Source organism: Prunus avium, chromosome 2 (genome assembly GCF_965620075.1).
Source record: "Prunus avium chromosome 2, drPruAviu1.hap1.1, whole genome shotgun sequence".
Lineage (NCBI taxonomy): Eukaryota > Viridiplantae > Streptophyta > Magnoliopsida > Rosales > Rosaceae > Prunus > Prunus avium.
The window spans coordinates 30,921,673-30,936,834 of record NC_142285.1 but is presented as its reverse complement, the minus strand read 5'-3'; the positions used below and the strand labels follow the sequence as shown (position 1 = coordinate 30,936,834).

General features: G+C 36.8%; 1 pseudogene; it reads left to right on the top strand.

The window, feature by feature from the left end:
* Positions 1–4,731: 4,731 nt before the first annotated feature.
* On the top strand, positions 4,732–7,598 carry LOC110773970 (receptor-like protein 7; annotated as a pseudogene).
* The last annotated feature ends 7,564 nt before the right edge of the window (positions 7,599–15,162 follow it).

The following is a 15,162-nucleotide window of genomic DNA, read 5'->3' as shown; positions in this document are numbered from 1 at the left end:
GAAAAATAATTAAAAAGATTTTCGAAACAAAAACCATTGTTCAGAGAAATCAAACATGCGATGAAAGCTTGGAAACTTAAAATGATATCCTTAAAAATAAAAAACAAAAAAAGGATATCATTTTAAAAAACAACGACGAACACTTTCACACGACGCTAGGGTGACTGACGAACCGTCGTGGTCTATAAATCTAACCACGTAAATAATAAGCCACCGTCGTCTTATTTAGTTGAAGTAAAAGAACCAGAGTAGTGTTCAAACTTGGAAACTTTTCGTCTTTGTCTGCAAATTTTATCAAACTTGGAAAGAAAAAATGTAAAAAGATTTAAAAAAAAGAAAATGATATGCGCATGCAAAACAGGAACAAAAATCCTTCCAGAAATGCTTACCCTTTGCTTGCGATGAAAGCTTTCTTCTGGAGTTTGGTGTTTCAGTTCAGAGATGAAGACGAAGAGGAGATAAGCTTGAAAGTTTGAAACAGTTCTTGGAGAATGAAAAATGAGAAAAGCTTGAAAGTTTTTCTCGGGTTTGGAACCAATGCAAGTATGGGTCAGGAAGGCGAAAAGTTTAAAATAATAAAAAAAAACCTTTTCATAACAACGACGCTATTAATAGTATGCGCCCTAGTATGATACATTATACGGCGCTATTGTTAACACTGCCCTATAATATTACTTTCAACGACGGTATGTTTTAATGAAACGACGTTTTGAAATCGAATTACACGACGCATGTTTCTTCAAAAAAGATGAATCGTCATTTTCCAATTTACCAAACGACCTTATATTCAATAATAACGACGTTAAAAATTAATACCACGTCGTTTTAATTACTCATACCGACGTGTAATGTTTTTAATTACACAATAAATTAATTTTCCAAAAAATTACAACGTTGTTTTTATATAGCGTCGTTGTTAAATAATTTATACGACCTTATTTTAAATTTAAAGGACGTGTATGTTATATATAAACGTCTATATTTTAAAACACCGACGTGGTATATAAGATTTGTTTATAAATAATGGGTTTTCTGTCTTTCTGTCGTCTTCATTTTTCAATTAGGGTTTCAACTTTTTCTCAATTCTCTGGAGGCACATCACCTCTCTGTCTCATCTCGCTTTCATTTTTCAGTTTGGATGTTGATGTGTGGGCGCGTTTGTGTATCTGAAAGACACAAACACGCACACATCATCTAAATATTGTCTTTCTGCACAGAAGGAGAACAAGGTCTGCATCAGCCCTCTTTCTCAGCTCCTCCATGATGGGGTTCTCTGGGTTGATCTCCATGGTCTTCTTGCTCGACATGTACCCAGCCGCTCTGTTATCCCTCAAGGCCTGAGCCTTCATGATTCTTTCCATGTTGGCAGTCCAGCACGGTCAGACGGTCAGACACCACAACCTTCTCCACTCTGTCACCCAAAACATCCTTCACAACCTTGCAGAGTCCCTCAAACTTCTCCTTCAACTCTTCCTTCTTCTTTGCCTCGTCTTCACTCTCATCAAGCTTGAGACCTTCCTTGGCGGCTGAGACAAGCTTCTTGCCCTCAAACTCCTTGTGAGAGTAATTGGCACATCATCCACTTCTAAAACATTGCCTTTATTCATTCTGGTTCGATTATGATGAGGAACAGAGTTCATTCTGGTAATGATAGACGAATAATTGCATAAAATTTGTACGTCGTTAATTTAACAAACCGTCGTGGTTAGTACAATTATGCAACAGTAGAGTTATGGATACCGTCGTAGTATATTATAATTAAAAAGTCGATAAATTTATATTTACAGTCGTGGTAACTTAATTTAAAGCGGCGATTTTTTTTGTAATTAACCGTCGTAGATTCCTTTGAATTTATGCGTCGCTGACTAAGAAAATTGGGTCGTGTTTATTAATTAATTAACACGGCGTCTTATTTTTATATCGTCGTCTTTACTTTCTACGGCGGTGATTTCATAGATGCAGTCGTTGTTTTTAGGTTCAGATTTTAACTCTGAAAATACCTTTGTAATAAGACGACGCTTTTTTAATTTGGTGCGTCGTGGTTTCAAAATATCTATACGTGTGCCGTTTTTTAGGTGTTTAAAGTATGTTTCTACGACGGGTTTCTATTACCGTCGTCTTTTAAAAAACAACGACGGTTTTTTGATCTACCGTCGTTGTTTACTGGTCGTCTTTTGCCCTTTTTGTAGTAGTGCAAGTATATTCAAATTTCAACCCATCATTGTTCCCCATCCCCATCTTGTTTGAAATTGGGAGTCCCTTCCGTGATCTCTCGCTTCCAACCCTCTTTTCTTTTCTTTTCTTTTTTTCTGAATCAATCTTTCTCCCCTGCCGTTTTAATTAAGTCTCTCTCTCTCTCTCTCTCTCTCTCTCCCTCCCCAAATCAAGCTCTTTTTCTATTTTCCTAGTTCAACGCTTATCTAATTTCTATGGCTAGTGAATTCTCATGAGGTAATTGAGAATGGGGAGAAAGCCACGGAAATGAAACTGACCTCAAAAGTATTTTTATGTTTTAACTTCAATTTTGTGAAGATGTAGGTTAAAACTATTGATTTACACTTTAGAATTCACCAAAAGGATTGAAATACGAAGACTTAAAATTGATTAACTAAATTGAATGACTAAAATGAAGTTTATTGCAAAAAGTCAAGGGAAATTACCATTATTAATCTATGTTGATGACATGAATGCTTGATTGTAAACCTGTAGACACTCCTATTGTTCAGAATCATCATCTTGGAGAATACACAAATCAAGTTCCAACTAACAAAGAAAGATACCAAAGCTTAGTGGGAGGATTGATCAATTTGTCACATACTCGACCAGACATTGCTTATGCGGTGAGTGTATTCAACCAATTTATGCATTCTCCAAGTGAAGACCAGATGAATGCAGTTCTCTGAATACTTAGATATTTGAAGTTTGCACCTGGAAAAGGACTTATGTTATCTAAACATGGTCATTTGAATATTGATGGTTACACATATGCAGATTGGGCCGGTAGTGTAACAGATAGAAAATCCACATCTAGTTACTTTACATTCGTGGGAGGTAATTTGGTGACATGGAGGAGCAAGAAATAGAAGGTAGTAGCTTTATTTAGTGTAGAAGTCGAGTTTAGAGGTATGACTAAAGGAATTTGCAAACTCCTTTGACTACATAGGTTGCTTACTGAAATTGGGTATAGACTTACATCTGTAATGTATCTCTTTTGTGACAACAAGGCTGCAATAGCTATTGCACAGAATTGGATTCAACGTGATCGCACCAAACAAGTCAAATAAGTTTGAAACTATATATGTAGTCTTGATGCATAACAAAATCAAATAACATGTATCCGAATCAGAATGCCTTATTTACGGAGTAATTGGACAACTTGATTGGAATCTTGAAGTCTGCACATGTTTTGGAAATGTTAAGTACATACAAATTTCAAAGCATCGTTGTTTCCCATTCCCATCTTGTTTGGAATTTATTCCAAGTCCCTTTCGTTCTCTCTCTCGCTTTCAACCCTCTTTTTTTTTTTGGTCTGAATCAGTCCCCCCTGCCTTTTTAATTAAGTCTCTCTCTCTCTCTCTCTCTCTCTCTCTCTCTCTCCAAATCAAGCTCTTTTTTCTGTTTTCTATGGCTGGTGAATTCTCAGGAAGGTAATTCAGAAGAAGGGGGAGAAAGCCACGAAAATGAAACCGACCCCAAAAGTATTTTTATGTTTTTAACTTAAATTTGTGAAGATGTAAATTAAAACTATTGATTTACACTTTTTAATTCACCAAAAGGATTGAAATACGAAGACTTCAAATTCATTAACTGAATTGAATGACTAAAATGAAGCTTATATAGGTGCAAAAAGTCGACGGAAATTACCAAAATTAACCCCCTATTATTAATTCACTTGAAGTCCATAGCACATGGGATCCACCCGAAAGAAGAGGATCGGATCCACCTGAAGTAGTCAAGTCCCAATCAATGGAAGAAGTGGACTCTCTCCGACCTGCGAGCCATGAAACAGAATCGATATCTGGAATTAGTTCCCCTTCTCGACCAACATTCCATGCCTGGGGTTCTCCGACTGGGTTCTTTCAAGGATGGAATTTCTATGATTGTGAGTTCTTGACTTTAGTCATTTGCAGTGTGAAAACACTACGCCTCGGGTTTATTATTATTATTATTATTTTCTAATCACTTCTTTATTGATCAAAATGTCAATAAATATTATCTCTTGATGAAGATGGAACTTGGAGCAATATTAAATAGTTATTTACTATGTACAAGTATATATGCAATGCTATTTGATCATGCCAGTCCATAAATAGATAGCTCTCTTTCACTTTCATAGATGGTTATTTAGCTTAAGAGGGCAAAGAAAGAATATTTTAAAACATTGGAAATACAAGGGCACTGCTCAAGTAAGAACTGTTTATAAACTGAATATTAAAATCTTGCACTGGCTCAATAATGACCGCTCCAAATGCAAGGATAGAATTTTCTGTGATGATTATTTCTTTGCATTCACACTTTTTTATTAATCAGTTCGTGAGTTCTTGACTTTAGTCACCTCATGCCATAAATAGATACTTGACACCTGTATTATCCCATCACTTCTATATTGATCAAAATGTCAAATAATATTAAATAGTTACTTTACACGTGTACATTATTGCTCAACCATTTGATCATGCCGGTCTATAAATAGATAGCTCTCTAGCTTTAACTCTCATAGATGATTTTTTAGCAAAGAGTGCAAACAAAAAATATCAAAACATTATGGGGATTCACCTGTCGATTCGCATGCTCTCGAAACTACTAGTTCTGTTGTTGTTTCATCTTGTGGTTGCAAACTTTGTAGGCTCTTTGCAGCAGCTATCTTGCCATGCCGAGGAGAGCTCTGCCTTGCTGCAGTTCAAGGAGAGCTTTATGATTGACAAATCTGCTTCAAGTAATGACGGTGCTTATCCAAAGGTTTCATCATGGAAACCAGTTGGAGGAGGAAATAGCAGCTGCTGTTCGTGGGACGGCGTGGAGTGTGACGAGATGACGGGTCATGTTATTGGCCTTAATCTCAGCAGCAGTTATCTCTACGGCTCTTTCGACTCCAATAGTAGCCTGTTCAGCCTGGTGCATCTTCAAAGGTTAAGCCTCTCTGACAATAACTTCAATTACTCTCAAATTCCATCTAGCATAAGAAATTTTCCAGGCCTCACTCATCTTGACCTCTCTTGGTCTTTCTTTTCTGGTCAAGTCCCATTTGAAGTCTCACACTTGTCCAAGTTGACATACCTTGATCTGTGTTGTAATGTTCTTGAAAATGAAGATCCTAGTAATCCTCAGCGATTGTTGAAACTTCAACCATCCGATATGAGAAGTCTGGTTCAAAATTTAACTAGTCTAGAAACTCTTCATCTTAGTTTCATTAACATATCATCGATCATACCCGTTTCCTTGACAAATTTATCATTTTTAACATCCCTTGCCCTCAGGAAATGTGATCTATTTGGTGAATTTCCAGTGAAAATTTTCAGTCTACAAAACTTAGAAGCTCTTAGTGTGAGATACAACCTAGATCTCACTGGATATTTGCCCGAATTTAACCGAAGTAGTCCTCTCATCTCATTGAGAGTTGGGTTTACTATGTTTTTCGGAACAATACCTTCTTCGATTGAAAAGCTTAATTCATTGCAAGAGTTGGATGTCGCTCAATGCAATTTTTCAAACTCGTTGGTTCCTTCTGCACTTGGCAATCTTAGACAGCTCACTTACCTAGACATTTCAGCAAGCAGATTTGGAGGTCCAATTCCTGATTCTTTGGCAAACCTTACCCAATTGACTGTGTTTAGAGTTAGTACGAGTTCTTTAACTGGTCCAATTCCATCTTGGCTAGGTAACTTTAGCAAACTAGTTTACCTAGATTTTGCTTATAATCATTTGAGTGGTTCAATTCCGGCCTCATTTTCCAATCTCATCAATCTTGAGATCCTTTATCTACAGTCAAATAACCTGAGCGGTGTAGTGGAGTTTCAAATGTTTCCGAAGGCACAAAATCTCTACCAGCTCCAATTGAGTGGGAACAACTTTGAATTTGTTACTGGATCCAATATTATGAACGCAACTCTTCGACAGTTCACCATTTTGGGTTTGAGGTCATGCAATTTAAAAGAGCTCCCATATTTCCTACAAAATCAGACAAATTTGGAGCGGTTGGATCTAGCAGACAACAAAATCGGTGGTGAAGTACCAAACTGGATGTGGAATTTAAGCAAGGGAACTCTGCTACTCCTAGACATTTCTGGAAACTTCTTTTCAGGAGAACTTCCAGCTGTCATACCCTGGGTTAAACTACAATGCTTGAGGCTTTCGTTCAACAGTTTTCAAGGACGATTACCGATCCCTCCACCATCCCTTCTAGAATATGGTGCGACCAACAACAAATTTACTGGAGAAATTTCACCATTGCTTTGCAATATGTGTTCTCTTATGTACATGGACTTGTCGAAAAATAACTTGAATGGCATGCTTCCTCAGTGTCTCGGAAACTTTAGTGATGATCTAATCCTTTTACTTCTTGGAAGCAACTCTTTTCATGGCATGATCCCTCAATCATACAACAACAGAAGCAGTTTAAGGATGATTGACGTGAGTCATAACCAACTGCAGGGGCAATTACCGAGGAGAATTGTGTGATGCTTGAGTACCTGGTTCTGTCAAACAATCAATTTAGTGATGTTTTCCCCATTTGGTTGGGGACCCTTCCAGAGCTAAAACTTCTGGCAATGCGCCATAATCAGTTCAACGGTGTAATAGGACAGTCTAGAACAAATGTTGACTTCCCCAAGTTACGCATTCTTGATTTGTCTTACAACAATTTCACAGGTGAGATTCCACCTTTGTTTCCAAATATTACTGTAAACAAGTCAACATACATGTACGCAAATATATCCTATGACCTCAAAGGTTTTTCTATTCTACAAAGTGTTGCTTACTCAATCACAATAGCAATTAAGGGTTTGGATTTGTACTATTCAAAGATTCAAGAAGGCTTTGCAGCCATTGATATCTCAAGCAACAAATTTGAAGGGAAGATTCCAGAGTTCATTGGGAACCTTAAGGAGCTTCGCTCGCTCAATATTTCCAACAACATTCTCACTAGTTCCATCCCATCATCCCTTGGAAAGTTAACGAATCTTGAATCTCTGGACCTTTCACAAAACAAGCTCTCAGGGCAGATCCCCCAACAACTGACGCAGCTTACATTCCTTGGGAACTTTGACGTGTCTCACAACAATCTCACAGGCCCTATACCGCAAGGAACCCAACTTACTTCATTCAACAGTACTTCATATGAGGGAAACCCAGGATTGTGTGGAGATCCATTACCAAATATATGTGGAAATCAAGAGGCCCCTCAACCGCCACCTTCTACTGAAGATGACAGTGATTCAGGCTCAGCTCGAATGCTTGGATTTGATTTGATATTTTGTTCGGCTGGAATTGGAAGTGGGTTTGCAGTGGGAGTGGTTCTAGCGAATGTCGCCATCACAAGAAGGCAGGAGTTGTTTCTTAAGATCGTTGGAATGGTGAGGCTAATGATATGGAAAAGGTAGAGTTGCACAACCTTGCTCGGTCTTGCTAGTTGTACTTGTCGTGACGCTAATTAATGCAAATAAAGGGGTTAGAATGTTGCATGTTTTTCTGTATTTGAATTTTTTGCATTCATAATGTTTGTAGTTTTCTGTATGTAATAAAATGATTTTAATCGTTAATTGAGCACAGAGTACACTGGACGAAATGAAATTGAAAAAAAAAATTGAGGTTAGAGCTATAAAATTCATTTTTAATCATCTATAGACTATATAACCCTTTTCCTTATTTTTCTATTTAAAATACCCAATTTTTTTTTTCAAAAAAAACCCGATGACTAGGATACAAATAAGCAAGTTGGATAATCTAGTTTAAAATCTGAGTTATTATATTTTCGGATTCCAAAACTACCCCTATTTACAAGTTAATGTATTATGTGGGAGTTGTAACTAATGACACGTTGAATTTGGAAAAATCTCCAAATTGTTATAATGAATGTATGAATTAATTTAGAAACTGATTTGAAATTACATATTAAATTCAAAATTAGCATATTAGTAATCTATAGGTGGTTAACATTTTGGTTTATTTAATTAAAAAATTATGTTGTTTTCCTTTTATGAATATACGTGACTAGTAATCTATTTTATTATAGTTTTATGAATAATAGTGTACATTCTAATTATGTTGAAAAATAATTTTATAATCTATCTATCGTTTGTTTTATGATTTTTTTTTAAAATGAACCTATTTTTTCTCTAAATAATGTACCCTTTTTTTCCCCTCTAAATAATGTACCTATTACTTGTTTTATGAAAAATAATTTGATAATCTTTTTGTTGTTTGTTTTATGAAAAACAAATCTTTTTAAATGAACCTATTTTTTCTATCTAAATAATGTACCTATTTTTTTTTCTCTAATAATGTACCGAAACCAGCAAGGAATATCATCACCAACTAATTTGTTATATCTGTTCACTTTCATTTTCTCCATACTGAATCTCATTTTTACAATGGATAAAATCTCATTTTATGTGGTTTCGTAATAAATTCAGGATTTAATGGAAGTTTAAACTCTGTCTTAGGCTTCCATCCAATGTATTTGTGTACATGATCATTATTCCTATTTTGTATGACATTAGTATTACATATTAGATGATACAAGTGGTGCTAATGTATGCATGTGAAATTAATTTTGTATAGGATTTAGTAGGGATGATGAAGATTAGGTTGAAAGGATTGATTTTATTGTGACATTAATTATCTTCTTTTTTTATTCATAATAATTTCTTCTGCCTAGAAATAGACACACAAGTCTTCTTTTCAAATATATTCTCTTATGTGCAATTAGACACTCGAAACCGTTAGAAATATCATATTTTTGTAATTGAATGTAAATTTAATGAGGCCCCAAAGTTGTGAATTCTTAATTATCAGGCAATTTCATTTCTTCCTTACTATACAACACCCTAACTAACATACTGCCATTCAACGAGAGAAGTTGCAATCACCCTAACATAGTGCCATTAAATGAAGGCAGTAGCGATCACTTACAATTTTTCTAATTTTTCTAATTTTGCAATTTTATTTTTCTAGCTCAAAAGTTTTTTATTATTGCCCTTATTTTTATAGATGTGTGTCTCACCAGTTTCTTTTTTCTTTCATTGTGCATAAACTGTTGAGACTTACATCTAGAAAAATAAGGGCGATAAAAGAAAACTCTTGAGACGGTCATCTAAAAAAATACAATTGCAAAATTAGAAAAATTGTAAGTCGCACGTAGTGCGCGTGATCGAAAATAGCCTTCCCACACACATAGAAGCGTGTGCAGGGAGGCTAGTATTCATAATTAGTGTTGCATGTGTTGTTGAAACGAAATTGAAATTGAAACTTTCCAATGTCTCAAATACGAAATTTAATTAATGTTACTGCTTCTAATTGCAAAAGGAAATACGTAAGTACAGTCATCCACTCAAAGGTCAATGGCCAACTTTCTTTGTAGGTTCCTTTGCACTGTTTGGATTTATCTTTATACATAATTTGACAAATTGCTTTGCTTTGCAGTTTTTTGGTCATGATGAAACTTTCTATGATGAAGTGCAAGTGATCATCATTAGGTTGGAAGTCTTTCCTCTACAAAAGAGTAGCCAAGCTATATAATATTTTGGCTTTAACTACTTTACCTTAGTTTTCGGATGAACTATTTCCTTTTTGAAGGAAATCCAATTTTAGTTCCTTTTTCCTGCTTTTGGCCATACATTTTAGTTCTAATGTAGGGACTTTGAAACTCAAGTGTACTTTAAAAATAGTTACTCCCATTCAAATGCCCCTCCCCACACATATCACTTGTATCAGAAGAAAAAAATCCAATGCTAGCTAACTCTCCATTGATATTCATAGATTAGATGATCAGACCAACATGAGGGCATCTTATTTTGTAAGAATGTGAAGGTGAAAATGTCCCACATTGGAAAGTTGGGAAACCTAGCAAGGGCTATAAGGAGTTCAATCACTCCCTCCATTGCCAATTGGTTTTGGGGTGGAACCTAAGCTTCCTTAATGGTATTAGAGAAAGTTAGCCTACGTGTGAAAGCCCAACAGCCACACGTGCTTCATGTCACCCAATATGTGTTGTTCACGTATTAGACTTGAAAATTCGTCACATGTGCGGGGGTGTGTAAAAATGTGAAGGTGAAAATGTCTCACATTGGAAAGTTGAGAAACCTAACAAGGACTTATAAAGAGTTGAACCGCTCCCCCATTGCCAATTAATTTTGAGAAACCTCGACTTCCTTCATTTTTTTAAGCATGAAACTGCTCATCTTCTAACTGCTCATCTAACCCATTAACAAGTTTTATGACTTTGACTTGGAAAAGTTAACGTGTGGAAGGCAAGTTCATCTTCTAAGTGCTGATCTAACCCATTAACAAGTTTTATGACTATGACTTGGAAAAGTTAACGTGTGGAAGGCAAGTCTATGACTTTGACTTGGAAAAGTTAACGTGGGGAAGGGTGCTTTTGTCCAGGGGGCCTTCTTTTTTTTTCTTGTCTGAATCCAGAGGGCCTTCTTTCCATCGTGTTCGATATAATTGTGTTCCCCCGTTCTCTCTTGCTTTCAACCCTTTTTTTTTTTTTGGCCTGAATCAGTCCTCTCTTGCCTTTTCTCTGTCTCTAAAAAACAAATTGGGTTAATTACATTTTTCACTACTGGGGTTTTGCTCGAAATCAAATTTGGTCCCCGTGATTTTAATTTTTCTGATTTCGTCACCGCATTTGCAATAGTTAACAAATTTAGTCTAATGCCTCAATTCCGTCAGTTTGTTTAATTAAAAAATATTAAATATTAAATAATCAAAATATGATTTATGTACTTTTGCCATTTTAGTTTAATTAGCCCAAATAATCAAAATATGATTTATGTACTTTTGTTATTTTAGTTTAATAAAACTACTATACTTGAGCCACTACGATTGTATACAAAGAGAAAGAGCCTCATTTTAATTTTTGGCCCTGGGCCACTCAAAAGTCAAAGTCGGACCCTGCTCGGGACCTCATAATTCAAAATTCACTAAAGCTTCTTTCTAACTCCTAAAATTTCGACGAAAAGTGTTACGTAGTCTTTAGAACATGCACTTTCATTCTATGACATCAAATTCACAATTTGACGCGAAGAAAAATTTCATTTCCAAGATCCATATAAAACTTAAAACTGAAAATAGTTACCAAAGAAGTTTCATGTATTCAGTTTTTATAAAATGAAAACTAAAGATTGAAAACATAAATGGTTATCAACCCGACAATGTTCATGGAGCTCTCATGTCATTGTGCTCTCCTTCGGATGTCGTCCTGTAGTCTAGTGTGTCCTCCTCCACCATGCCAAAGAATTTCAACAGGAATGGAACATATGTACTGTTTTATCATACCAAACCAAATAATAATAATTTTGTTTTAGATCTTTTAGTTTAGCTTCTATTTTGACTATGCGATGCAACTATTCCCTCTGTCCAGGCTCTCCTAGATGGGTACATTTTTGTCTTTGCTTGAAGGTACATACTTGTTGTGCGGAAAGACTTCAAGACCTTGTCGTTGATGGATTATGCGATGGCACACAGACAAACCCCTTTGAGAATAAAATACACGCACACCGAAGAGAGAAAGCAAACACACAAGAACACAAAGATTTATAAAGGTTCGGCCTTGTGCCTACGTCCTCTTGGTGAAACCCAAATGGTTCTAGTTGCCCTCAGCAGGCTCCATACTCGGTCCGTACATATATGTCTTGACTTAAACAGAGGGGCAGGTAGCATCCAAAGCGATTAGCAAAGACCAAAGCTCATATGGCATGGCCCAGCGAAGACATATGATATGATTAAGTGTGGTACTTAGGCCCCGTTTGGGATTGCTTTTTTTGGCCAAAAACCTACTTCACTTTAAAGTTAAGCAGTTTAAGGTGTTTGGTAAAAAGAAAATATCCCGATTATTTTAAAAGCAATGACCTTTTGACAGCAGCTTTTAAAAGCAGGCTCTGGGTTGCTTTTCAAAGCTGCTTTCAAAAGAAGCAGAGATGAACATTTAATGAATTTTTTTAATTCCCAAAATACCATCATTCATTTTAAAAAATGACATCACATCCAATTCCACCACTTGCACTACCACATTCACTACCTCCACAACCACCACCACCACCACATCCTCCTCCTCCTCATCCTCCACCACCACCACCACAACCACCACCCCTCCACCTCGTCCACCACCTCCACCACCACCTCCTCCTTCACCTCCACCTCCACCTCCACAACCACCACCACCACAACCAACATCTCCTCCAAAACCTCCAAATCCACCACCACCTCCACAACTAACATCACCACCACCACCACCACATCCTCATCCTCCTCATCCTCCGCCACCACCACCTCATCCACCACCTCCACCACCTCCTCCTCCACCATCACCACCACCACAATCACCACCTCCTCCAAAACCTCCAAATCCACCACCACCTCCACAACCAACACCACCACCACCACCATGCTGCCACTGCCACCACCACCACCACCATGCTGCCACTGCCACCACCACCACTACCACCACATGATTAGTACATAACACTTTTAACATCATGTCCATTTTAGTCATTATTCACAGTTATAACAATTTTATATTAAAATTTACCGAACGTTTTTTACACTGCTTTTTGTACTAACAACACTTTAAAAATATTGTTTACCAAACATGGAGCTGCTTTACTTTACAGCTAATTATTTTCAAAGCACAGCATAAGCAACTTTTTTTAAAAGTGACAGCAATCCCAAACTGGGCCTTAGGCCCCGTTTAGGATTGCTTTTTTTGGACAAAAACCCGCTTCACTTTAAAGTTAAGCAGTTTAATGTGTTTGGTAAAAATAAAATATCCCGATTATTTTAACAGCAGCTTTTAGAAGTAGGTTCTGGGTTGCTTTTCAAAGCTGCTTTCAAAAGAAGCGATGAGCCTTTAAGGAATTTTTTAATTCCCAAAATACCATCATTAATTTTTTAAAATGACATCACCTCCACCTCCACATCCAACTCCCCCACCTCCACCACCACTTTCACCACCTCTACCACTTCCGCCACCGTAACCGCCATCGCCGCCACCACCACATCCTCCTCCTCCGCCACCACCACCTCCACCACAACAACCATGTCACCATCTCCTCCTCCTTCTCAACCTCCACCACCTCCACCACCTCCACCTCCACCTTCACAACCGCCATCACCACCACCACCCCCACCTTCATTACCACCTCTTTCACCACCACCTTCACCTCCATCTTTTTCACCACCACTACCACCACATCATTAGCGTATAACACTTTCAACATCATGTCTATTTTAGTCATTATTCACAGTTACAACAGTGTCATATTAAAATTTACCAAACGGTTTTGACACTGCTTTTTGTACTAACAACACTTTTAAAATATTGTTTACCAAACATGGACTTGCTTTACTTTACAACTAATTATTTTCAAAGCACAACATAAGCAACTTTTTTAAAAGTAACAGCAATCCCAAATTGACACTTTGTATAATGATCTATCTGAATGCCTTTTCTGTGGGATATATCTAATTGGACGACTTCACTTCGAGTCAAATGAATTAACTTATACTTGAAGTCAAGCACATGTTCTTGCAATGCAAGTAGATGCAAGTTTCAAACCATCATTGTTCCCCATCCCCATCTTGTTTGAAATTTGAAATTTATTCCAAGTCCCATCCGTTCTCTCTCCCTTTCAACCCTTTTTTCTTTTCTTTTTTCTGAATCAGTCTTCCTCCCTTGTTTTAATTAAGTCTCTCTCTCTCTCTCTCTCTCTCTCTCTCTCTCTCTCTCTCTCTCTCTCTCTCTCTCTCTCCAAATCAAGCTCTTTTTCTATTTTCTATGGATGGTGAATTCTCAGGAAGGTAATTCAGAATAGGGAGAAAGCCACGAAAATGAAACCGACCCCAAAAGTATGCAAGGTTTTTATGTTTTTAACTTTCATTTTGTAAATCTAGTTCAACATGATCCCACCAAACAAAATCCGGTTCAACATGATCGCACCAAATAGAATCCAAATTCAACATGATGAGGTGGATCGACACTTTATCAAACAGAAGCTTGAGGCTAAAGTGATTCAGTTTTCTTTCGTGAAGTCCGATGATCAATTGGTGGATATTTTGACAAAGGAAATATCCAATATAGCATTTCACAATTCATTTTGGACCAGTTGGGCATTGGCGATATCTATGCACCAACTTGAGGGGGAGTGTTGGCGTGACTTGTGGATCCGGATTTACTTTCCTTACATGCGAAGGATTCTTATATTAAATGTAATTCATTTACTTTAATTATTGATTTCCTACCATAAATAGAATTGAGTTATTACTTTCCTTGACCTACAAGAATTTATTGTATTATAAATATAACCTCATATAAGGGGAAGAATATACAGAAAATTCCCACAAACAATATTATCTCATAGATTTCATATTTTAGCACTTCTTCTACCTTGGTCTGTGACTTCTCATTTCTCCTATTTTGTTTCCTAAGTCCCACTTGATTGAACATGATTAGTATGACAGATTGAACAATCCATTTACTGTTTGACAATAACAAGAAAACTATCACAACACTACCAATGCAAAACCAAAGGGCAACCAACAACACACTAGCTAGTATATTAAATGGAAAGGTGATGTCAAAAACCAAATGGCTGCCTTGTATCGTACTTAATTATGTCCAAGGAGATGTCGTATTGGGTGTGTCGATGACCAATAGCTATTGGATGTCTTTATATCGGTCCATACTTGACTTAAACAGAGGGCCAGGTAACATCCAGAGTGATTAGCAAAGACCAAAGCACAGACGGCATGGCCCAGCGGAGACAGATATGATATGATTAAGTGCGGTACTTATCTCTTAACATATGACTATTAGGTCATTGGACTTGACTTCAAGTCAAATAAGTTTGAAAATAAGGAACTTAGTATAATGATCCTCCTGATGGAAACTATATATGTAGTCTTGATGCATAACAAAGATCAAATAACATGTATCTGAATCAG